The 25278-nt window shown below is 36.7% G+C and overlaps 1 protein-coding gene across 5 annotated transcripts in view; it reads right to left on the reverse strand.

Annotated features, from left to right (window-relative positions):
- Window positions 1-25278, reverse strand: part of LOC135209548 (tetratricopeptide repeat protein 7B-like) — a 482937-nt gene that overhangs the window by 57445 nt on the left and 400214 nt on the right. The window lies entirely within an intron of this gene.

Here is a 25278-nt window from a genome sequence, read left to right on the forward strand (position 1 = left end):
TTTAGCGAGTGACAGAAAAAGTAAAAATTTCTAAGAAACCAATTTAGCGAGTGACGAGTAAAATCAAGCTCATTAGCGAGTGACAGAGTAAAAATCCAAAAAGCTCATAGCGGTGCGGAGTTTAAAATCAGATCAATTTAAGACGTGACAGAGTAAAAATCCAAGCCCAAGTTTTAGCTCCGAGTGGACAGAGTTAAAATCCAAGATTAATTTTGCTGATATAGACACAGAAGTACAAAAATCCAAGATCAAATTTAGCGACGTTGACCAAGTAAAAATCCAAGCTCAATTAGCGAGCTGGACAAAGAGTAAAAATCCTAGCTTCAATTTAGCAAGTGAAAGAGTAAAAATCCAAGCTCAATTTAGCATGTGACAGAGTAAAAATCCTAGCTCAATTTAGCGAGTGACAGAGTAAAAATCCTAGCTCAATTTAGCGAGTGACAGAGTAAAAATCCAAGCCCAATTTAGCGAGTGACAGAGTAAAATCCAAGCTTAATTTTGCGAGTGACAGAGTAAAAATCCAAGCTCAATTTAGCGAGTGACCAAGTAAAAATCCAAGCTCAATTTAGCGAGTGACAGAGTAAAAATCCTAGCTCAATTTTAGCAAGTACGGGAGTAAAAATCCCTAGCTCAATTTAGCAAGTGACAGAGTAAAAATCCTAGCTCAATTTAGCGAGTGGACAGAGTTAAAAATCCACTAGCTCAATTTAAGCAAAGAATGACAGAGTAAAAATCCTAGCTCAATTTAGCGAGTGACAGAGTAAAAAATCCTTTAGCTACATTTAAAAAATAGCTTTAGTAACGATAAAAATTCCAAGCTCAATTTGCGAGTGACCGAGTAAAACAAATCCAGCAGAACGTAGCGAGTGACAGAGTAAAAATCCGAAGCTCAAGGTTTACTTTAACGAGTTGACAGAGTAAAAATCCTAAGCTCAAATTTTTAGCGATGACAGAGTAAAAAATCCCAAGCTCAATTTAGCCGAGTACAGAGTAAAAATCCAAGCTCAATTTAGCAGTGAGTAGTAAAAATCCGAAGCTCAATTAGGCGAGTGACCGAGTAAAAAACAGCTCAATTTAGCAAGGTGACAGAGTAAAAATCCAAGCTCAATTTAGCGATGACGAGTAAAAATCAAGCCAATTTAGCAAGTGACAGAGTAAAAATCCTAGCTCAATTTAGCGAGGGACCGGAGTAAAAATCCAAGCTCAACTTTAGCACGTGACAGAGTAAAAATAAAAATCTTTAAAAAGAACTCAATTTAGCGAAGTGACAAGTAAAAAATCCAAGCTTCCAATTTAGCGAGTTGACCAGTAAAAATCCAAGCTCATTTAGCAAGTGACAGAGTAAATAAAAATCCTTAAGCTCAAATTTAGCAAGTGACAAGAGTAAAAATCCAATTTAAGCTCAATTTAAGCGAGTGACAGAGTAAACAAGCGCAAAGTAGAGAGTGACCAGAGTTAAAAATCTAAGCTCAATTTAGCGACGTGACCAGAGGTAAAAATCCAAGCTCAAATTTAGCGATGACAGAGTAAAATCCAAAGCTAATTTAGCGAGTGACAGAGTAAAAATCCAGCTAATTTAGCGAGTGACCAAAGTAAAAATTCCAAGCTCAATTTAGCAAGTGACAAAGTAAAAATCCAGCTCAATTTAACAAAGTGACAGAGTAAAAATTCCTAGCTCAATTTAGCAAGTTTGACAGAGTTAAAAACCTCCAAGCTCAATTTTAGCGAGTGGACAGAGTAAAAATCCAAGCTCAATTTTTTTTAGCGAAAAGTGACAGAGTAAAAAATCCAAAGCTTCCCAATTTAGCGCAGTGACAGAGTAAAATCCAAGGCTCAATTTAGCGAGTGACCAGTGAAAAATAAAAACCAAGCTCAATTTTAGCGAGTGAACCACCAGTAAAATCCAAGCTCAATTTAGCGAGTGACAGAGTAAAAATCCTAGCTCAATTTAGCAAGTGACAGAGTAAAAATCCAAGCTCAATTTAGCGAGTGACAGAGTAAAAAATCCTAGCTCAATTAGCGAAGTGACAGTAAAATCCAAAGTCAATTTAGCGAGTGACAGAGTAAAAATCCAAGCTGGAATTTAGCGAGTGACAGAAGTAAAAAAATCCAAGCTCAATTTAGCGAGTGACAGAGTAAAAAATCCAAGCAAGAATTTAGCGATGTGACAGAGTAAAAAATCCAAGCTCAATTTTAGCGATGACAGAGTAAAAAATCAAAGCTCAATTTAGCGAGTGACAGAGTAAAAATCCAAGTTCGATTTAGCGTTAGTGACAGAGTAAAAAATCCAAAGCTCAATTAGCGAGTGACAGAGTAAAAAATCCAAGCCAATTTAGCGAGTGACAGAGTAAAAATCCAAGCTCAATTTTGCGAGTGACAGAGTAAAAATCCAAGCTCAATTTAGCGAGTGACAGAGTAAAAATCCAAGCACAATTTAGCGAGTGACAGAGTAAAAATCCAAGCTCAATTTAGCGAGTGACAGAGTAAAAATCCAAGCTCAATTTAGCGAGTGACAGAGTAAAAATCCAAGCCTCAAATTTAGCGATGACTCAGTAAAAATCCAGCTCAATTTAGCAAGTGACAGAGTAAAAATCCAAAAGCTCAATTTTAGCAAGTGACCGAGTAAAAATCCAAGCTCAATTTAGCAAGTGACAGAGTAAAAATCCAAGCTCAATTTAGCAAGTGACAGAGTAAAAATCCAAGCTCAATTTAGCAAGTGACAGAGTAAAAATCCAAGCTCAATTTAGCAAGTGACAGAGTAAAAAAATCCAAGCTCAAATTAGCAGTGGACGAGGTAAAAAATTCCAAGCTCAATTTTAGCAAGTGACAGAGTAAAAATCCAAGCTCAATTTATTTAGCGAAGTGACAGAGTAAAAATCCCAGCTCCAATTTTAGCAATGACATAGTAAAAATTTAAGCTTCAAATTTAGCAAGTGACATGAGTAAAAAATCCAAGCTCAATTTAGCAAGTAGAACAGAGTAAAAATCCAAGCAAATTTAACGAGTGACAGAGTAAAAATCCAAGCTCAATTTAGCAAGTGACAGAGTAAAAATCCAAGCTCAATTTAGCAAGTGACAGAGTAAAAATCCAAGCTCAATTTAGCGAGTGACAGAGTAAAAATCCAAGCTCAATTTAGCGAGAGACAGAGTAAAAATCCAAGCTCAATTTAGCACGTGACAGAGTAAAAATCCAGGCTCAATTTTGCGAGTGACAGAGTAAAAATCCAAGCTCAATTTAGCAAGTGACAGAGTAAAAATCCAAGCTCAATTTTGCGAGTGACAGAGTAAAAATCCAAGCCCAATTTTCGAGTGACAGAGTAAAAATCCAAGCCCAATTTAGCGAGTGACAGAGTAAAAATCCAAGCTCAATTTAGCAAGTGACAGAGTAAAAATCCAAGCTCAATTTAGCAAGTGACAGAGTAAAAATCCAAGCTCAATTTAGCGAGTGACAGAGTAAAAATCCAAGCTCAATTTAGCGAGTGACAGAGTAAAAATCCTAGCTCAATTTAGCGAGTGACAGAGTAAAAATCCTAGCTCAATTTAGCGAGTGACAGAGTAAAAATCCTAGCTCAATTTAGCGAGTGACAGAGTAAAAATCCTAGCTCAATTTAGCGAGTGACAGAGTAAAAAATCCAGGCTCAATTTAGCGAGTGACAGAGTAAAAATCCTGGCTCAATTTTGCAGTGACACAAAAAATCAGCTCAAAAATAAGCGAAGTGACAGAGTAAAAAATCCAGCTTTTAATTGCATGCGAGTCAACACATCAGTCAATTTAGCGAGTGACAGGTAAAAATCCAAGCAGAATTTAGGCGAGGTGACAGAAGTAAAAATCCAAAGCAGAAAATTTAGCGAAAGTTGACAAGAGTAAAAATCCAAGCACAATTTAGCTGAGTGACAGAGTCAAAAATCCAAAGCCAGAATTTAGCGAGTGACAGAGTAAAAATCCAAGCAAGAAATTTAGCGGAGCCTGACAAGAAGTAAAAATCCAAAGCACAATTTAGCGATGGTGACAGAGGTAAAAATCCAAGCTCAAATTTAGGCGAAGGTGACAGACGTAATAAATACCAAGCTCAATTTAGCGAGTGACAGAGTAAAAATCCAAGCAGAATTTAGCGAGTGACAGAGTAAAAATCCAAGCACAATTTAGCGAGTGACAGAGTAAAAATCCAAGCTCAATTTAGCGAGTGACAGAGTAAAAATCCAAGCTGAAAAATCCGTTAAGCGGTGACAAGAGTAAAAATCCAAGCAGAATTTTAGCGAGTGACAGAATATAAAAATCCAAGCTGAAATTTAGCGAAAAGTGAACAGCAGGTAAAAATCCAAGCAGATTTAGCGCTTAGTGAAGAGTAAAATCCCAAGCTCAATTAGGCGAGTGACATCTCAAAAATCCAAGCTAATTTAGCCTTTGAGTCAGTGACAGAGTAAAAATCAAGCTGAAATTTAGCGAGTGACAGAGTAAAAATCCAAGCAGAATTTAGCGAGTGACAGAATAAAAATCCAAGCTGAATTTAGCAAGTGACAGAGTAAAAATCCAAGCAGAATTTAGCGAGTGACAGAGTAAAAATCCAAGCAGAATTTAGCGAGTGACAGAGTAAAAATCCAAGCTGAATTTAGCGAGTGACAGAGTAAAAATCCAAGCAGAATTTAGCGAGTGACAGAGTAAAAATCCAAGCAGAATTTTAGCGAGTGACAGGAGTAAAAATACAGCTCATTAGCGAGTGACAGAAGTAAAAAATTCAGCAGATTTAGCGAGTGACAGAGTAAAATCCAAGCAGAATTTAGCGAGGAGTGACAGAGTAAAAATCAACGCAAGAATTTAGCGAGTGCCACAGTAAAATCCCAAGCTCAAAAATTTAGCGAGGACAGAAGTAAAAATCCAAGCTGAATTTAGCGAGTGACAGAGTAAAAATCCAAGCAGAATTTAGCGAGTGACAGAGTAAAAATCCAAGCTCAATTTAGCGAGTGACAGAGTAAAAATCCAAGCTCAATTTAGCGAGTGACAGAGTAAAAATCCAAGCACAATTTTTAGCGAGAGTGACGAGTAAAAATCCAAGACAATTTAGCGAGTTGAACAAGAGTAAAAAATCCAAGCACAATTTAGCGAGTGACAGAGTAAAAATCCAAGCTCAATTTAGCGAGTGACAGAGTAAAAATCCAAGCAGAATTTAGCGAGTGACAGAGTAAAAATCCAAGCACAATTTAGCGAGTGACAGAGTAAAAATTCCAAGGTCAAGAAGAGGAGTGACAGAAGTTAAAAATCCAAGCTCAAATTTAGGAGTGAACAGAGTAAAAATTCCAAGCTCAATTTTGCGAAGTGAAAGAGTAAAAAAATCCAAGCAATTTGCGAGTGGAGGTAAAAAATCCAAGCCAATTTAGCAAGTGACAGAGTAAAAATCCAACCAAGAATTTAGCGAGTGACAGAGTAAAAATCCAAGCTCAATTTTGCGAGTGACAGAGTAAAAATCCAAGCTCAATTTTGCGAGTGGCAGAGTAAAAATCCAAGCTCAATTTTGCGAGTGACAGAGTAAAAATCCAAGCTCTATTTTGCAAGTAACAGAGTCAATATCCAAGCTCAATTTTGCGAGTGACAGAGTAAAAATCCAAGCTCAATTTAGCGAGTGACAGAATAAAAATCCAAGCTCAATTTAGCGAGTGACAGAGTAAAAATCCAAGCTCAATTTTGCGAGTGACAGAGTCAAAATCCAAGCTCAATTTTGCGAGTGACAGAGTAAAAATCCTAGCTCAATTTTGCGAGTAACAGAGTCAATATCCAAGCTCAATTTTGCGAGTGACAGAGTAAAAATCCAAGCTCAATTTAGCCAGTGACAGAGTCAAAATCCAAGCTCAATTTTGCAAGTGAAAGAGTAAAAATCCAAGCCAGGCTCAATTTTGTTTTTGAAGCGACCGAGTCAAAATCTTTAAAAGCTCATTTTGCCGAGTGAGAGTCAAAATCCAAGCTCAATTTAGCGAGTGACAGAGTCAAAATCCAAACTCAATTTAGCGAGTGACAGAGTCAAAATCCAAACTCAATTTAGCGAGTGACAGAGTCAAAATCCAAGCTCAATTTAGCGAGTGACAGAGTCAAAATCCAAACTCAATTTAGCGAGTGACAGAGTAAAAATCCAAGCTCAATTTTGCGAGTAACAGAGTAAAAATCCAAGCTCAATTTTTGCGAGTGACAGAGTAAAAATCCAAGCTGAATTTAGCGAGTGACAGAGTAAAAATCCAAGCTCAATTTTTGCGAGTGACAGAGTAAAAATCCAAGCTGAATTTAGTGAGTGACAGAGTAAAAATCCAAGCTCAATTTTTGCGAGTAACAGAGTAAAAATCCAAGCTCAATTTTTGCGAGTGACAGAGTAAAAATCCAAGCTGAATTTAGTGAGTGACAGAGTAAAAATCCAAGCTCAATTTGGCGAGTGACAGTAAAAATCTAAGCTCAATTTAGCAAGTGACAGAGTCAAAATCCAAGCTCAATTTTGCAAGTGACAGAGTAAAAATGAGAGAGAGAGAGAGAGAGAGAGTTTCACATCAGCAACGCCGTATACCGTTCTGGGACGTGGCGACATCACCACAGGTGTTTTGTGACGTAACAGATAAGGAAGGCAATGTACTGCACACCTGTACACCTGCGCACCTTACTCATCCAAACACGGCAACTATGTGTGTGTGTGTGTGTGTGTGTGTGTGTGTAATTGTGAGGTCTACCGTTAATAGGTCACATCATTCGGAATATCGTGGCGTCGTCAGTGAAAGTGATGTTCGAGAGGAGATGGAAATGTGTATATATGTGTATGTATGTGTACAATTACACACACATACATATAGCACACACACACACACGTCACTGTTGCCAAATACATATGGAATTGTGATACCTACAGTGACCTCTTGGCTGTAAACCCTCGTCCAACCAAAAATCCCTAAAGACGGACATAAGAACTCCAACTGCACATCTGCCTTTTGGTTTAGAGATATAGTGGTAGGCAGTGGACTTACCCACTTATTCACTTATTTGTCAAGGCTGATTTTCAAGTTCGATACCGACCCTGCTGTATATATACTTATTCGTGTCGAATTCAGGTTCTGCACTTAGAACTGAAACCAACCCTCTGTCAAGTGCTAAGTGAATCTTTGTGAATTAGTTATCTAAAATTTTAAATTATGAAAAAGAAGAAGAAGAAGAAGAAGAAGAAGAAGAAGAAGAAGAATGCTTTTTCCCAATTGACAGCCGTGAATTTGTTTACATTCTCTGTCTCTCTCTCTGTCTCTCTGTCTCTCTCTGTCTCTCTCTCTCTCTCTACGCTTGCTCACTTTCTTGTAAGCCACATATGGAAAAAGTAATTTGACCTATACTCATTGAGAGAGAGAGAGAGAGAGAGAGAGAGAGAGAGAGAGTCCCATAAAATATATATATATATATATATATATATATATATATATATATATATATATAGAGAGAGAGAGAGAGAGAGAGACGGAAGAGAGAGGAGAGAGAGGAGAGAGAGAGAGAGGCCCTGTGACGCAAACTACTGCAGCTGGCAGCAGCAGAAGCAATACTCCACCCTTCCTTAGCCCCGACCAGAGCAGGAGTATAGAGCTACTACTACTGCAAGAAACCTTACAAGCTTCAGACCTGGTCAGGGTAGGTATACCATCCACGAAAGAAGCCTCTCCCCTCAACGTTCCCCCTTCCCCTCCCCCATCCCCACCACTTTTTTCCACGGGTCTTCATCCAGTTAAAGTCTAGAAGGAGCAAATCCGAACGCTGCTTACTAAATAACATTTTCGTGTCTGTCAGTGTCTGTGCGTCTGTCTGGAGAGTCATATGGGGCATGGGACCTTCCCCTCCCCCCCCTCCCGGTAGACACATAAATCATTCTCACACACACACACACACACACACACACACACACATCTTTCGAGTTCAAAATCCTGTTGCGAAGCCATTCTGGTTTTGCATAGCCTCCTACTGCAGTATATCTCTCTCTCTCTCTCTCTCTCTCTCTCTCTCTCTCTCTCTCTCTCTCTCTGTCTCTCTAAGGCCTCATTACTTACTTTCTCATACGTGAATGCTTTTTCTCTAGTATTTTTGTATTTTGGGATGATTTCCTTTGGTGGTTGTTTATTTTGCATTTTAATTTTTTTAATATTTTTCTTTTTGGAGAAAAATTCCCAAAATAAACAATGAGTAAAATGCTTAGATGCTCAAGAGAAAGGGAAAAAAAAGAAGAAAGTTTTGATTCAAAGAGAAAGTTTTCGTACTTTTACCGAACTTTCCTACAGAGGAAACTCACCACAAGTAATAACTAAGTAAAATGTGTATGTGCCCAAGAGAAAGGAAAAAAGAAAGTTCTAGTATATCAACGAAGGAATTTATTCGCCCTTTCTCTGTACTTTTCTTTAGAGAAAACTCACCAAACCAGTAATAACTAATTAAAATCTGTAAATTTACTTTCCTTTGGAGAAAGCTCCCCCGAAGAAACAATAACAATAATTAAAATTAATCAATGTTCTCCATACAACATCCATCGACTTGACCGTTCACAATAATTTTTTTTTTTTTTAATGTCTAAATGTGAAATGATTTTGAAAACTCTGAATGAAAACCCACGAACATTTATCGGAAACGGGACTTTGCAAAAAAAAAAAAAAAAAAAAAAAAAAAAAAAAAAAAAAAAAAAAAAAAAAAGTTCGCTCTCGGCATCGAATAAAAACGAACAACAAATACGAAAGAGATGTTGTGACGCCAGACCCTATAAAGTTGGTAAAATAAAATAAAATATTACCTAGGAGAATGTACTTGAATGCAGGAACCAATAGAAAATGAATAGTCAACATAGAACAATTCTCCTCTCTTAACTTAATCATCGACTTACAAATTTATCTATTTACTTATGAATTCAGTATTTATTTTCTAACTTGAAAGCAATATAAGTTAACAAACAACAAGAAACATCTAAATCAAAGAGCGAAAATAACGATAAAACAAAAATATCACAATTAAAAGCGATATGTTCATTATCAAAAACACCCAGATGATGAAAGGACACAATACAAGGACTTCAAACTACTGCAGAAGGAAGAGATTGACGAAGAAGCCTTAACGAATCGACAGTTAGACCACAGGCGAAGACTTTCCCTTCGTGGGGCCTCCAGGAATCCCAGAAATCCGCAGGTGTGTAGCATAACTTATAGGTTGGGAAACTCGGGGAAGGGAAAGGGCCTTACGATGATAAGTTGGAGCTACACCTTAAGGCTGAGGGAAAAAAAAAAATTAAAATCTTCAGTCTCACCCGTGCTTAAATTTAACTTATATATTCTTGAGGAGGTGGTCTTTGTACTGTGGGAAAGGGGGAGGGGGTGGAGCCTGATAAGGAGGGGTGAATTGGAGGGAGCGAGGGATATAGAGAGAGGGAAAGACTGGAATATTCCAGGAATATCCTGGAAGTTGAAAGTTTCTTTTACGTCCCTATTTGAATCCCAATTTCTCTCTCTCTCTCTCTCTCTCGTAAATAAGCTATATGTCAATTTGATCACTAAGAAAAAATGAGATATGATTATTAATACTAAGAGCCTATTTTCGACAAATGTATCCTACACCACTATACCTTTTTCATCTAAAGAATTGAAGCATATAAACCTACATTTAAAAAATGGAAATAAAGATTAAATATGCTTTTAAAGAGCTCTACACTCTACGTAGACCGCCCCCTATTAAAGACAAATACAAATTTAACCATTTCAGGTTGCAAAACAAAATCTATGGTCCAATACTCCTCGAAAATAGTGTAATTTAACTAATTTTAACTGGGGCGTGAACTTGAAGAAGTTCTGTGCTCTTACAATGAACAGGATCTCGCAACATAATACTCTTAGATTAAATTAATGGAACATGAAATTCAGGCTATAAAAATAAGCGCTGGGGGATTCCAGCCACTCACTGTTAAAGAAGGTGAAGAGAGTGGTTAGGAAGACAGTGGTTAGACAGCGAGATAAAAAGGTTGGACAGCAACATGGACGATGGGAAGCAGGAATGCGAGGTAAAGTGTTTAACTAACCCCTTACAATTATGTTGAAGGCAATATTTTTATCTCTTGAAGTTTAAAGGATAAAAATGGGCTCAGAAATGAACGTACGTGTACATTTCACATCAAATAGAGTCGATGCTACGAATTTTAACAGAAACTCATCGGTATTATTCTCAATGACTTGAAATTTTACTTCATAGAAACAGCTGATCAAAATCACCTGTTATTCAGCCACTTTGCTTTCTCTCTCTCTCTCTCTCTCTCTCTCTCTCTCTCTCTCTCTTCTCTCTTCTCTCTCTCTCTAACTCTCTGGGGACTTACAGTGGCTTCGTCTAAGATGTACGGCCTACGAGGACGTACAGTAACGGCGAGGGGGTTAATGTTCCTTACGTACAGGAGCAGAGGAATTTAGGAGTGATGAATCAACAGAAGGGTGTGTGTGAGTGTGTGTGAGTCAGGCATCAGATAAGAAGTCTTATCCGGGTTTCAAAAAAAAAAAAAAAAAAAAAAAAAAAAAAAAAAAACGGGGAGTTTCGCTATGTGGCGCCACCTGCCTTCGCTCACCTGAGACATTCTCTCTCTCTCTCTCTCTCTCTCTCTCTCTCTCTCTCTCTCTCAGTGTGGATTATTTTTAGAAGTGGTAGCTTCCGGTTAGTGATCAAATTTTGCGGAGAAGTCTTACAAAAACTTAATAATAAAAAAAAAAAACATTTACCATACTTTCTTGTCCTTAGGGAGCTGAATAGATAGAGAGACAGAAAGACAGACAAACATAAAAATCCATATACAGTTCTAGCATCAGATGATGACTGATTGATTTATGGTTACTAGAACTGGCGTCACGACATCTAGGTTAACAGAAGAAGAAGACGAAGAAAGACAACATTAGGTGCAGACGTGAATAAGAGATATTGGGGTGACAAATTGACTGAAATACCAAAAGCTGAATAATAAATGAATGTGCTTATGGATGAACTTACAAAGTTGTAAGTGGAACCGATTATGAAGCAACTTAGGTAGTAGAAACCATTAGGAATGGCCAAGCACTGGGACCTATGAGGTCATTCAGCGTTGGAAAGGAAATTGAGAGTAGGTAGGATTGAAAGGTGTGACACGAGGAAAACCTCAAAGCAGTTGCACCATGAAATAATTGCTAGGAGAGGGTGGACAGCAAGATGGAGGAAAGATAATATGAATGGAGGTACAGTAAAATGAATGAAAGGGGTTGCACAGCTAGGAGGCCGAAGGGACGTTGCAAAGAACCTTGAGTAATGCCTACAGTGCACTCTGTGAGGTGAACTGACGGTACTAACCCCTTACAGAGAATAAAACATTTGGTGTTCATTGAAGAGATGATTTTAGCAGAAAATGGGCTGGAGAAGGAACCAGATACAACACTTGAGAGATGAACAAGCAGGTCTTTAGTCGATGAGGCAGAAATTCCACGGATCAAATATTTGTGCTAGATACATTTCAAATCTTGTTTGTCTTTATTGTTCATTTAATGTTAAATGGAAGGGAGTAATCTAGTCCTTTGCAAGTGAGGTCAACAAAACCTCAAAGCAGAAGGTTAAAGGTTGATTGCATCATTTCGATCATATGTAACAACTAAGCATTCGACATTCAAGGGAGAAGGTCAGTCGGGACACCCCCTACCGAGAGGGAAATACAATGAAGGGCACCCCCTACCGAGAGGGAAATACAATGACACCTTAAGTAGGCCGCAAATCCATCTGAAATGAGCGGCAAACGCTCACAGGAAACCGAAGACTGGAAGACAATAAGATTTCTGACGCTTCGAAAATTCCTGGAAAGGGAACTGGAACTTCCTTGTTATGGGTAACTTTCGCTTCCTCGGCTCTGGCGCGAGTTCTCCCTGGCACGACAAAAGGAAACTTATGGAATAGATTGATTAGGATGCGGAATGGAATGGAATAGAAGACTTATGTCAAATGCCAAGCGATGGGACCAACTATGAAGAGGTCAATCAGCCCTGAGTGAAAAGGTCTGAAAGGTGTCACAGGAGGAAAACCTCAAAGCAGTTGCACTATGAACTCATTGTTAGGAGAGGTTGGATACAAGATGGAAGAACGGCAATATGAATGGAGGTACAGTAAAAGGAACGAGAGCGGTTGCAGCGGCTAAGGGGCTAAGGGACGATGCCAAGAACCTTAATCAATGCCTCCAGTGCACCGTATGATCATGAGGCAGGTCCTACCGTCGCGTCTTTATAAGAAGCAAACAATTATCTAGGGGTAAGTACTTGCGGGTGAAATAGACCAATTCATAGATATACAAATCATAAAAATTGCCAGTATTCGTTGGATGAGGAAACACTGAGGTAACTTGCGGAATTTTCTAAAAGTTTCAAGTATTCATGTTTTGACATCGGATTAGAATACTATTCGTAATATAGTTAGCAAAAATACGTCACCACGAATTTCATTATTATTATTATTATTATTATTATTATTATTATATTATTATTATATTATTATTATTATTATCATAAAAAGGGTATCTACACTGCAAAAACTAAGGTCAAGATATCCTACGTCATCATATAAGAGACAAGAGGTGAAAGAGAGGCTGTCAAACTTTCAGAATCGTCACAGGCAGAGTTGCTTATGCAGAGCAGAATTTAGAGCGAGACAGCGGAAGCTTCACTGGAGTTCATCCTAATACAGTCTCCGCCTCTTCTTCAATACATCAGACCACTGGAAATTCTACCATTAACGACATTTCATCTACAGACATAATTACACTCAAGTACACAGAAACAAAACTACCCATTACACATCTCTTTTCACCAGAAAATGATAATCATTCTACTACATAACTACAACTAATCTTATAATCTCGCCCCCCCCCCCTCCCACCGCAAGTTTAATCAGCGTTCCCTCTATCCTCTGACAGATAATTTCAGCTCATGCTGCCCTCTGACAGTTAATCCCAACTGTATCTATCTCCTGACAGCTGATGTTCCCTTTCGAATGACAGGTAATCATGTTTCTTCTAAGCCGGTGATATCTGATGACGAGGTCTTTGGTCTACAGGTCATTATATGTTAACTTCCTTCTCGGTGATAATTTATAAAATCCCAATTTTATTTGTATACCATTTTTCATTTGTCAAATACGGTAGGAATAAGGGAGCATTAATAATGGATTAGTGATGTAGTTAGTTGTCACACATTTTAGGATGAAATCTTGTGACGAGATATAAATTTGTCAAATGCAATGGGAAGGCTTAAAATAAGCCTGATAATGGGAAGAGATATTATTTGCATAATTTACCCATAAAGTGTGTTTTTTTTTTTTTTTTTTGGACAGAGCACAGTCTTCGAAACATAACGGCATTAATAGGCTTACAAATTACTTGTAGTGTTCAACTTCTTTACTCAACCTCTCTCTCTCTCTCTCTCTCTCTCTCTCTCTCTCTCTCTTTTAAAGCTTTGGAATTTTCCTTTGTTCCCCACTTCCGGCACCATAAAAATCTGGCGGTGCCATCTTAATCTTAATATCACAATTTTAATCATACTAAAATAAAAAAAATAAATAAAAATAAAAACTTAATCCCCATGTTTTTTTTAATACACACCATGACAAATCTCATTCCTGCCCTCCAACCTTATAAATATTTTTCAAGACAAACCTCATTCCTAATCGTCTATTTCCAAAGGATGAACTTAACTTCCGCTCCCCCCCCCCCACCACCACCCACTCACCCCCCTCACCTTTTAATCACAAGACCCCCCCAACCCCCAAAGTGCTAAAAATAGAAAACGTCAGTTCTCAGGAGTGGGCCTGAACTGTCCTCTTTAAGAAAAGAGAGTCAGGGTTCGGCGATAACAAAAGGGTTAAATAACTATTCTACGAGAGAGAGAGAGAGAGAGAGAGAGAGAGAGAGAGAGAGAGAGAGAAAGGGATTCTGAACCGATGTTGTCCAGAATGCAGGAAAATGAAGTCCTAAGCTAGGGTTAATAATTATGTTTGTATGCAGAGGCCAGTAATGGATAGATTCTGGGGTTGAAAATGAACAGCTACTGGGGTTAATAATGAACAGATTCTGGGGTTGAAAATGAATAGCTGCTGGGATTAATAATGAATAGATTCTGGGGTTAAAAATGAATAAGAGTGCATAGCTTCTATGCTGGGGTTAATAATGAACAGAGTGAACAGGTCTTATGCTGGGGGTTATGGATGAATGACAAAAACGGCATAAAACCGACTAAAAATAGTATGGGTTAATATGACTGACTGCACACTGAACACATTAACTACAACGTAACAGGTGAAGTGTTGCCATACTGGCGTCAACGAAAACGCCTGAAACAAATGACAAACGACTGAACCAGTCATAAAATTGAGAGAGGTAAGACGTAGCCTCCTCACTAGCGCCACTCACCTACGTCATAACCATCGACGTGAAAGAGCCCTGGCATTGAAAATAATAAAAAATATATATAAAAAATGTATATATCCTAAACGAATCGAAAACTCAAACTACGAACGAGAGACCCCTGGGGAATTCCAGCGCGAAAGTGTGCCACTCTCTAGAACAGCGATATCGTTTAAAAAACAAAAAAAATGAAAAATGAAAAGTAAAATTGAAAAATAAAACATTTCAATATTTCCATCTACGACATTAATTTATCGAATCGACACCAGCGGAAAGAGCCTCCGACCTTTAGACAGCGCGCTGCCAAAGTGGTATTATGCTTTCAGGCAATCGATGGAATTGTACGCAGTGGAAATGTGGACGTCGACGAATTTTTCAAAAAAAGAAAAAAAAAAAAAAAAAAAAAAAGGGGGGGAAAAAAAAAAAAAAAAAAAAAAAAAAAAAAAAAAAAGGGGGATAAATTTAAACGGAGATACGTCAGACACTGAGCCCAATCAATAAAACTCACTGGATAGAAACACTATCAATAAAGCATCTAGATTTCTTGAGCAACTAGAAAATGACCTTTAAAAGGATAATAAATTCAAGTCTTCGAGATAAACGAGTAAAAAATACGCCGAACATTATTTGTTTGTATAGTGTTTTGACGTTGCATGGACCCGGTGGTTATTCAGCAACTCGAGAGTGAACTTCTATCACCAGAAATACACATCTCTTAACACCTCAATGGAATGCCCGAGAATCGAACTCGCGGCCACCGAGGTGCCAGGTCAAGACCATACCGATCACGCCACTGAGGCTCTAAAATGTTTCTTCGGGCAATCCAGTTTTCTGTACAGCTGCTACATCGCATAATCAAGGTCGCCGAAAATAGATCTATCTTTAGCTGAACTCGTTATAATGTTGTATGAGCCGCGGCCCATGAAACTCTAAGCCGGACGTGGTGGCACGTGTTGTTGCTTTGGTAGAAGTGCGATTATGTCTAATTTGAACCTTAAAATCAAATTGTTGAGGCAATTTGCAGCCCTCTAGCCTCAGCAGTTCTTAAGATCTGAGGGCGGACAGAAAAGTCCGGACGGACGGTACAGAAGGACATCTCAATAGTTCTCTTTTACAGAAAACTAACAAAAATGAGAGAGAGAGAAAAAAAATACAAGAAAATGTACAAATATTGTCAAGATGGGAAAATAATTAGGACCGCACAACTCTACGGCCATCCGTTGCCACCTTTCAGTTACAACTGTGATCTCTGGATGAGAAATGGGTTTTCATTGTCTACAAAATGCAGATGGCCCTGACTCAGCTCTCCTACTTACATTCACACAACAAGATAGCCACGAACCGTTTGGCATGGGTAGCTATGACATACAACACCCTAGTCTGTTAACGTAGAGTCGACTCTTACAATGGCTATACAATATAATGCTGCACATTTCGCGACTTAATACCGAGATTAATTAAACCTATCTTTTTTGCGGAATCTATATTTTTTTCCTACTTACTATTTTAATCATTTTCTTTTCTCCTCTTCCGTACACTCGCATGCCACCAATTCAGAGCTCTTTTCTATTATTTCATTCTTCTTCCCTTTGGTGTGTTTTACACTTACTAAATTATTTATTTCTAAAAAGAGCTTTTTTTCATATTATTATCAAATCTGTCAATCTATGCTCAGCCTCTAAACGTATTCCTCCCCCACAACTCTCTCTCTCTCTCTCTCTCTCTCTCTCTCTCTCTCTCTCTCTCTCTCTCTCTGTCAGGTCGTTCTGAGACCCTCCTCACTCTCCTACACCCGGAAACCGTGTGAAGAGCTCTCTCTCTCTCTCTCTCTCTCTCTCTCTCTCTCTCTCTCTCTCTCTCTCTCCTTTTTAAGGTTTTTCTACTAGCTCGACCGAGTACTGAGGAAGTACTAGAGGTAATGGATTTACCATATTTGTAGGATGGAATTATCTACCTTTATCATACTTGTACGATGGATTGAATAGTTTTTAAAAAATTTGTAAATTCGTATCGTCTATAAAAGATAATTCCCAACATTATTTTATCAAAGAATGCTCCTCGATAATTGGACCTACCATGAGGAGGAGGAGGAGGAGGAGGAGGAGGAGGAGGAGGAGGAGGAGAGTGCAGTAAGTACTGCTCCGCACCAAGACGACCTGAAATGCGCACGCGCGAGTGTATATATGCGCGGCAGAGATTTTAACCACAAACGAAACATTTTCTCATTGAACAGATACGTTAAGTACTCTCTCTCTCTCGTCTCTCTCTCTCTCTCTCTCTCTCTCTCTCTCTCTCTCTCTTTCCTGTCAGTGATGTTACGTCCTACTGCAGAACATTCTTTTATAAATAAATAAATAAATAAATAAATAAATAATATATATACAATATATATACATAAACTAATGTGTAGTTAAATGAATGTTTACCTTCGCGCGTGTGTGCGTGTGTATGAGAGAGAGAGAGAGAGAGATGAGAGAGAGAGAGAGAGGGAGAGAGAGAGAGAGCGCCGAATTCTTCTACTGCAAGAAGCCGTACAAAAGTCAAGACTGCATTATGACAGCCGCAACAGCTTTCCCAAAATATATATATAAATATATATAATAATATATATATATATATATATATATATATATATATATATATATATATATATATATATATATATATATATATAATACACACATTCATCTTCCTCTACATTCTCTTCCGTCTTATGGATCAGACTTCTACTCTCCCTCTTTATCTTTGTTCTCATTTTTTTTTAGCTTTGTTTCTATATTGCTCTTTTTTTTCCGTAGTTCGATGTCATTGTTCTTTCATTCAAACCACAGAGAGAGAGAGAGAGACCTTACAGACCTTACAGACCTTACATCTTGTTCGGGTTGGCCCAGGTCCCTCTAATGTCTACCAGAGAGTTGCTAGTACATCTTGCGGTATATTTTGCATCTTCCAATCTTGGATGGTCTGGGATGCAGCTTAGATATTTGTCGAGCTTATTCTTCAACACATCAACGCTCACTCCTGATATATTCCTCAGATGAGCTGGCAACGCATTGAATAGACGCTGCATTATCGATGTTGGTGCATAGTGGATTAATATTCTGCGTGCTTTTCCTTATTTTTCCTGGTATAGTTTGGGCACTATTAATCTACCTCTGCTTGCTCTTTCTGATATTTTTAGCTCCATGATGTTTTCGGCTATTCCTTCTATCTGTTTCCATGCCTGAATTATCATGTAGCGTTCTCTTCTCCTTTCTAGACTATATAATTTTAAGGACTGTAGTCTTTCCCAGTAGTCTATAGGTCCTTAACTTCTTCTATTCTAGCTGTAAAGGACCTTTGTACACTCTCTATTTGTGCAATATCCTTTTGATAGTGTGGGTACCATATCATATTGCAATATTTAAGTGGACTACGAACATATGTTTTATAAACCATAATCATGTGTTCAGCTTTTCTTGTTTGAAGTGCCGTAACAACATTTCCATTTTTGCTTTACATTTTGCCACTAGAAGTGCTATTTGACCATTGCATAACATGTTCCCATTCATCATCACACCAAGGTCATTAACTGCTTCCTTATTGTGATTGTCTCATTATTAGGTCCCCTATATGCATATAGCTTTCCTTCTCTGTCTCCATACTTTATTGATTCAATTTATCAGAGTTAAATACCATCCTATTTACCTCTGCCCAATCATATACTTTGTTAAGGTCTCTTTGTAGCGCGTTCCTATCTTCATCACAAGTAATTCTCTACTTATTCTTGTGTCATCGGCGAAACTACTCACTACCGAGTCTTTAACATTACTGTCTATGTCTGCAATCATAATACAAACAGTAATGCAGCTAACACCCGTACCTTGTGGCACACCGGATATTATACCTTAGCTTCATCCGATTTCTCATCGTTTGCAATAACTATCTGTTTTCTGTTGTGTAAAAATTCTTTTAACCATCTTCCTACTTTACTTTATCCACTATATTAAGTTTTCTAATTTTCTTCGCTAATATATTATGGTCTACCTGTCAAAGCTTTTGCAAAGTCTAGATAAACCACATCTGTTTCATTTGCCGCTTTTCATATTTTTGTATATGTTCTCACGGTGAATGTTCTCACGGTGGACTAACAGTTGGGTTTGTGTACTTTTTCTGGGTACGAAACCATGTTGTCCTATATTAAACAAATTATTATTTTATTAAATGTTTCATAATATTTTTTCTTCATTACCCTTTCATACACTTTCATAATATGTGATGTTAGACTCACAGGCCTATAATTACTTGCCTCTAGTCTTGATCCACTTTTGAAAGTAGGGGTAATATATGCTAATTTGTGCTCATCATAAATCTTGCCTGCATCTACACTTTGTCTTAATAATATTGCAAGTGGCTTTGCGATAGAATGAACTACTTTCTTTAACTAAAATAGCAGGGACACCATCAGGACCTGCAGCAGCTCCATTTTTAATTTCATTAATAGCCTGCACAATATCAGCTTCATTAATATCTATGTCAGCTAAATATTCACTATTTTCGTCCTTTACTTCTATATCATTATCTGCATTATCAATTCTAGGAGTGAATTCTCTCTAATATCGTTCTGCCAATATGTTGCATATTTCCTTTTTTCATTCGTTAATCTCCCTTCAATTCTTAGAGGGCCTATTTCTATTCTTCTTTATTCATCTCGCGTACTTTTTAGTTCGATCACTTTCCATGCATTTTTTTTCTTTTGCAAGACCTTTTTTCCACTTTCTGATTTTCTGGAACAAGATCCTTCTGTCTCTTGGTATGCATGACTGATGTTTACTTTTCTTCTTTGGTATATATTTATCCACTTATTTTCTCCAATATTTTATATATCATCTCCATATTTACCCTTATGTCATCACTAACAAAAATGTTATCCCAATATTTGTTTAATTCTTCATTTATTTCTGACCATTTTATATTTTTACTGTAGACGTTTTTATTTTCCATATCCTTCCCACTTTTTCATTCTTGCTTATCTCTGTTTTCACTTGCTTTGGAATTGGACTGTTAATTCTATGACATTATGGTCTGAAATACTCGCATTATAAAACTATTATTCTTTAACATAATTCACCTCGTTCACAAATACTAGGTCTAAAGTATTTTCCTTTCTTGTTGGCAGGTGACTTATTTGTTGAATGTGGTTTTCTAGTAACATCTAATAGCTTTTCAAATTGCCTCTTATCTTCTGCACTACTATACTCTCATATGTATAAATACAACCACAATCTCCTATTCGTTCTTTCCAGTCTACGAAAGTAAAGTTAAAAGTCTCCGGATAGGAGAATAGTCCAGTCCTTGTGATTTCTACATATATCATCCAATTTTTCTATTCTTATGTCAAACTCTTTAGTATTAGGGGGTTTATATATTACTATGTTCATTAATTTTTCAGATTCAAATTCTACCGCTATTAGTTCACATTCTGAGTTACTATATTTCTCATATATTTTTCCTTGTTTTTGTCTTTCCCATATATTGCGGTTTTCCCCCTTGATTCCTAGTTTTTTCTATCTGATCTATAAGTTTGGAAACCACCTTTTATTTGATCATCATTCCCAGTCTCTTGGGGAATACCAGGTTCCCTTATATTCATTATATCTATTTTCTTTTCAATTTGGGTTAGTTCTTCTAAGTACTACTATTTTTCTTTTTGAGTTACTCGTAACTAAAGCCTGCGCATTCATCACTATGATGGTTTCTCCTTCATTTAATATGGGTAATTAATAAGGATTTTCCCATGTCTCTTTCCTGTCTGGTATGTTGTTCTTTTCTTCATTTCCAGAAATTTTCTGACATAAAAAATCCTACTTTTCCAATAATATTTTATCTTCCTTCATCATAATTATTCATTTTGTGTCTGAATCTGCAATTTTCTTTTCTGTATCTGCAATATCCTCTTGCATCATTAAAATACAGTTTTCTTACTCTTGAATTGTATTTTGGAGCTGATGCTTGGAAAATATTTTGTTGACACATCATATTGCGGTGATGGCTGGTTATTTTCCTTTTCACCATACATTCTTGTTCCCCTCCCCCTTTGTTTGTTTCTTCTTGATTTTGATTCATGGCTACAGGGTGGGGCATATATTTACATTTTTTGTCGAACTTACATCTTTTTTCCTTCTTTTAGGTTTTGCATATTGATGGATGTAGATCTCTGCAATAATCCTCATATGCCCCGTCTAGGTAGCACATTTACCATATATTTCATAGTTGTGACATACCTTAGGATGTTTGTAGTAGTAACATTTTTCTCCGAATCTGCAATTCCCTCTTTTCAAAAGGTTGCAGACTTTGTCTTTTTTGTCTTTTTCTCCTCTTTCCCATCATCGTTTAGATCTGGGTTAGAGCCTCTTCGGGATTTTCTTTTGTGTTGTCATGTCGTAATTTCTTCCTATGTATGCTGCTTGATTGCCTCATATGTAGTATCAATGAGTATCTCTGCATCCATACTTTTATCTTGTTCTTTGTTTTCCTTCTTTTTTTCTGTCATTTCAGTTTTGTTTACTTCTCTTCCGTTTTCATTTTCTTCTTCTTCCTCTTCCTCTTCTTCTTCATCTTCAACTATTTGTACATTTAGTCTTGATTTTATAACATTGTCTATCCATGATAGACATGTTGAGCAAAATATTTGGTATCTTTTCTCATATCTTGCATTACTTCAGCACATTGCAGCTGCGTCGGAATGTTGTATGCAGCACATTTTCTGATTAGGTTTTGTGGATTAACTATGCTATACCACACCTACTCAGTTTGCATGCTTTTGGCATTCTTTTTCCTATTGCATCAATTAGGATATTCACAATGTTCACCTTATTCATTTTCTTTGTCGGAATATGTTGATTTATGTATATTTTCTTTGTGAGTCTCTTGACCACTTGGATTTTATTTGGAACTTCTTCAATTATTTTCAAGATGTTTTTCTGTTGATTTGTTCCAGTTTGAAGGATCATATCCTTCTAACTATATCTATGAATGCTATTGCATCTTTTTGGTTATGGCTGTTGTTGATCTCATAGTATGAAGAAATGCCAGCTCCCTTCCTGCTACCTCATCATATTGCGAATCTGCTAAACACGCTAAATCCGCCCATTTTTTTTTTTTTTCCACAGTGGAACTTACTGCCATCATGATCCTGATTTTACAGTATTTCACTTGATAAACTAGCTTAGTAGACACTTTATACTACTATTTTCACACTAATCTTATCACCGACAGTTCACGAACACTTCTAGATATTTATAAATTTCCAGACGAAGAGAGAGAGAGAGAGAGAGAGAGAGAGAGAGGGAGAAGCGAGAGAGAGAGAAGAGAAGAGAGAGAGAGAGAGAGAAATTGGCATAAAAGACAGCGTTAAATTAGGCTATTATTTTGTACATCATTATGAGTTTCGCATCAGTTATCATAATGATGCACAAAATATAATAATATCCTAATTCAAAGCTGACTTTTAAGCCAATCTCTCTCTCTCTCTCTCTCTCTCTCTCTCTCTCTCTCTCTCTCTCTCTCTCTCTCTCTCTGTGTATTATCATAAAAGCTGGGCAGTGTATTTTTTTGTATGTATACATAGTATACTATATATTATATGTATATGAATATATATATATATATATATATATATATATATAGCCTGTGTAATGTAATCCTATCAAACATACATGAGTTATGTATAATATATATATATATATAGTATATATATATATATATATATATATATATATATATATATTATATATATATATATAATGTATGTATACTTATATATGTTTGATAGAATTACATTGCATAGGTCACTGAAAATAAAGCATTCACAACTGTAGAGGATACAGGCTTCTTAATTTCTTTTCCAGAGAATGACTTTCAGAAAAAAAACCTCTGTCCTGTAGAAATGATTTACTTAATTTTTGTATGTCCAAACCCATTTTCAAACTTCACAAACCCTAATTCCATTTATCACTTATCCTTCCACTTATTATGCGAGTAATATGGACGCTTATATTGTTTTAGGTCTCTAAATCAAAAAGGCAATTTTATATAACATGACTGGACTTTGGATGTTGTAGAAATTAAAGTCAAGGGCGGTGGGAATATGACTTATAAATATTTTTATATTACTGGCTAAAATCTTTGGAAGGATTTGCAATAGAATCCGAGAAAATATGAGAATACAACTGAAATATACAAATGGCAAACGAAAAACTGCACGTTCACTGAAAAGACTACTGGGAATGGCACCTAAACTATTCTTTGATCCTTATTATAACCAATAACTGTAAAAGTCACAAGGAAGAACAGCCACACTACATCATGCATGTCTATTCCTAAGTTATCTCCAAAACAATAATTTGGGCTTTACTACGTAGTCCAGATCTCATACAATAATGAATTTTTCAACTGTCAAACGCTCCAACACCGTGACAAGTTCATGTAATAAAGAGTTAAATTTTACCATCTTAAATAAGTACCTAAATTCTTGAAACTATCCAGCATTTGAAATTCGAAAGAATGTAGCGAACACTATTAATTGCATTACCTAATACACACGACAGCCTTTTCCACTAAATTCAATCAGAAGCTAAATATCGCCGACATAAATATTGTATCCAGAATTATCGCAATTTAACAACAAAAACATCATACCTTATTTAGCCCCTACAGGAGCCAAGAAATTCCACTAAGAGACACCAAGTAATTATAGAATCACAATCGACTAATGACACTCAATTTTAAGCAAACAAACTGTAAACAAACAATGAAAACGACACCAACAAACACACGAATTCCATAAAGACACAAATGCTCACCACTCAGTATATCGAAAACCTTTACTTATCAATCAATACTAACATATACAAACAACCAGTTCTATAAACCAACAAGGAAAAAACAAACTCCAAGGGAGTAGCTACAGTAGTAGTAATAGTAGTAGTAATATTAGACGCTACGTGCCTTTAAAACGGCTCAGATTCTGCGCAGTAGTAAAAGTAGACGGGTTTGCCTTTGAAAAGGCTCGCAAATTGTGCGATAATGGTAGTAGTAGTAGTTGTATAAGTAACTGGCGGGATTTGCCTTTGAAACGGCTCGCATTTTGTACAGTAGTATAGTAGTTGTATTAAGAAAGGTTATGCTTTTCAAACGGCTCGCATTTTGTGCAATATTACTGGTAGTAGTGGTAGTATTAGAAATTGACGGGATTGACCTATGAAACGACTCGCATTTTGTATAGTAGTAGTATTAGACAGGTTATGCCTTTGAAACGGCTCGCTGGCTGGGTCCTACCATCGTCCATCCAAAAAACCGGCTCTTCCGGCACCTTCTCACGAGGCGGGGTCATGTTGCACAAGGCAGGTCACCTCGCAGACCCCCTCCACCCCCCCTAACCCTCTCCCCCTCCCAAAATAAAGACGCAGCAGTCATAAGGCGTCCTGCAGTTCCAACTATGAGGCTTCTTGCGGTAGTACTTCGGTACGCAAGATGGGATGACCCCGCCCATCGGAGGTGGGTTTGGAAAGTGACTAATAATGCGACGATGCTCTCTTGACTGACAAAGTGGCACTTCGAGACTGGCTTTCTTAAGTTATTGTGAGGCGCGTTTGGAGGTTTTAATCTCATGTATACAAATGTTATATAAATATGCCATATACGCATTTATGTATATGTATATATATATATATATATTTATGTATATATATATATATATATATATATATATATATATATATATATATATATATATATGGCATATTTATATAACATTTTTATACATAAGAATAATCTTATGTATAAAAATGTGATATAAATATGCCTATATATGTATATATAATATATATATATATATATATATATATATATATATATATATATATATATATATATATATATATATAATATATATAATATATATATATATGAATACTTGATCACGAAGTATATAAAACGTGATGCTATGTATAAATAAAGGTTTTTTGCCACGAAGGAAAAAATGAAAAAGCGAGATAGCCAAGTACTTTCGGTCCTGTTCGGATCCTTTAGTGAGGTCCGAACAGGACCGAAAGTACTTGGCTATCTCGCTTTTTCATTTTTCCTTCGTGGCAAAAAACCTTTATATATATATATATATATATATATATATATATATATTATATAATATATATATATATACAACACATATACATTACATACTATATATAAATACCATCATATATTCAAAAGAATATTATTATTAGTATTATATTATCAGTCAGAAGAAGAAGAATCTTATTCATACGGAACAAACCCGGAAATTTCCGTCTTCCAAAGAATATTATGGCGTTCATTGAAGGAAGTAACAGAAGGCAACGGGAAATATGGAAAGAGGAGATTATAGTTCTCAGATACTTAAAAACAAACTGAAAAATTAATAAATGTTAAAAAAAAAAATTGTAAGCATAATACATCTTTCCTACACCTGTTGTGAAAACTTCGAGAGGTCAAGAAATACATGTGACAAAAGTTTCAGATCGAGAATGTCAGAACACGTACGTGACCTGTCTTGCAGGACAATTAGAATTTTAAAATTCCATTCAGCTACTTAAAGTCTTCAATTAGGCTTCTTCCATACTTAGTTTGGGGGCGCAGATGTAAAGGAATTCCCCCGTTCTGAAACTTGGGAATGATCAGAAATTCTGGTGATATGGTTTAAGGACCTGGAATATTAGATTGAGGCTAAAGGCGAAGCGCTGGGACCTATGAGGTCATTCAGTGTTGAAAGGACAGTTCAGAGTAAGAGAGGTTTAAAAGGTGTAACAGGAGGGGGTTGGAGAGAAAGATG

Source organism: Macrobrachium nipponense, chromosome 38, assembly GCF_015104395.2.
Source record: "Macrobrachium nipponense isolate FS-2020 chromosome 38, ASM1510439v2, whole genome shotgun sequence".
Classification (NCBI taxonomy): Eukaryota; Metazoa; Arthropoda; class Malacostraca; order Decapoda; family Palaemonidae; genus Macrobrachium; species Macrobrachium nipponense.